Here is a 1,652-nt window from a genome sequence, read left to right as displayed (position 1 = left end):
AAACTAACTACTATAACTATATATATATATATATATATATATATATATATATATATATACAGGATGTTCAGCGGTTCGCATGATTTTTTAGATACTTCCGACAATTAAAAAAAAAGATCGAAAGGTGATTATCCATCTATTTCATAGATTCATTTCATATCGAGCTACAACATGCGAAAAAAAAATTTTTTTAATAAAAAATCAAGGTTATCTTGAATTTTTTAAAAGCACCATATAATTTTTTCTCATAATATTGAAGAGATCTTTAAATTCAACGCATTATCGAGATTATCATCTTTCATTAGCATCTTATTGATTTTATTATATAATATTTATCACAAATACATTAATAAATACTTATGTGAACAAATTTTATTGATATTTAATATCAAATTTGCAGCATTATCAACATAAATTAATGAAGAAAAACTGTAACTTATGCAAGCAAATGTTCAAATTGCTTACTTCTTTTTGCAACATAAAGTTCTGTTCTTTTTAATAAATTAATATGAGTAGCAGCTATTATACTATTATATCAAAAATTTTTGAAAATCGTGTTATAAATACATATGGATCAATGGCCAGTCCAATGGCCAGCACGTTCTCTGGATTTATCTCCGATGGATTTTTTCTTATGGACATCTGAAATCTTTTGTATTTATCAAACAACCAATAAATAACATTCAAGATCTTTGAGAAAAAATAATTACAGCTTGTGCAATTTTGGACCAAAGGCGAGAAAGATTCATAGTTAGTTTTTTATTCAAAATTGTCTCAAGTTTAGTTTTAAAATATCACGAACCAATCAGAGAATCACATTAGCATTATCTTAAGACATTACTTAAGATAGTCTTGAAATAAGAATCGATTATGAATACTGGCTTTTGTGTTGCAAAAGGAGGCAAGCAATTTGAACATTTGTTTACATAAGTTACAGTTTTTCTCCATTAATGTATGTTTATAATGCTGCAAATTTGATATTAACCTTTAGAGGACCAGCATTTTTGCCTTAAAATTTTGAATTTTTTTGTCTAAAATTCATGTATATATTGAATGTTTATCTCACGAAGAATTAACGAGTTTTCCGTTGGCCACTATAGTGATAAGTCCGACCCTGGACTAAAGGTTAAATATCAATAAATCAAATTTTTTCACATAAATTAATAAGTTCACATAACTTTCCTTTATTAATGAGTATTTGTGATAAATATTATGTAATAAAATCAATAAAACATCAATGAAAGTTACAATCGCGATAGTGCGTTGAATTTGCTTGGAAGATTTCTACGATATTATGGAAAAAAATTGTATGGTGTTATTTAAAAAATTCCACATGATCTTTACTTTTTTATTAAAAAAAAATCTTTTTTTTAATTTTTTTATTATATACTGTAGTTTGCATGAAATAGATGGATAATCACCTTTCAACCATTTTTTTTAATTGTTAGAAGTGTCTAAAAAATTTTGCGAATCGTTATGCTGAACACCTTATACACACACACACACACACACACACACACACACACACGCGCGCGCGCGCGCGCGCGCGCGCGACGTAGTAACGAGTATCGTCTAGAAAGTAAAGTAAGGTAGGCGCGNTAGTAGTAGGTCGGTACGAAAGGAAACGGAAAACTAAAAGTCGTACTTAACCG

At 28.3% G+C, this 1,652-nt stretch overlaps 1 protein-coding gene across 1 annotated transcript in view; it reads right to left on the bottom strand.

Annotated features, from left to right (window-relative positions):
- Positions 1 to 1,652, bottom strand: part of LOC105623600 (serine/threonine-protein kinase ATR) — a 21,352-nt gene that overhangs the window by 9,573 nt on the left and 10,127 nt on the right. The gene's annotated exons all lie outside the window — the stretch shown is intronic.

The sequence above is a fragment of the Atta cephalotes genome (genome assembly GCF_000143395.1).
Source record: "Atta cephalotes unplaced genomic scaffold scaffold00002, whole genome shotgun sequence".
In the NCBI taxonomy this organism is placed as follows: Eukaryota; Metazoa; Arthropoda; class Insecta; order Hymenoptera; family Formicidae; genus Atta; species Atta cephalotes.
The sequence above is the reverse complement of the archived record's forward strand: the minus strand, read 5'-3'. Positions and strand labels throughout refer to the sequence as shown.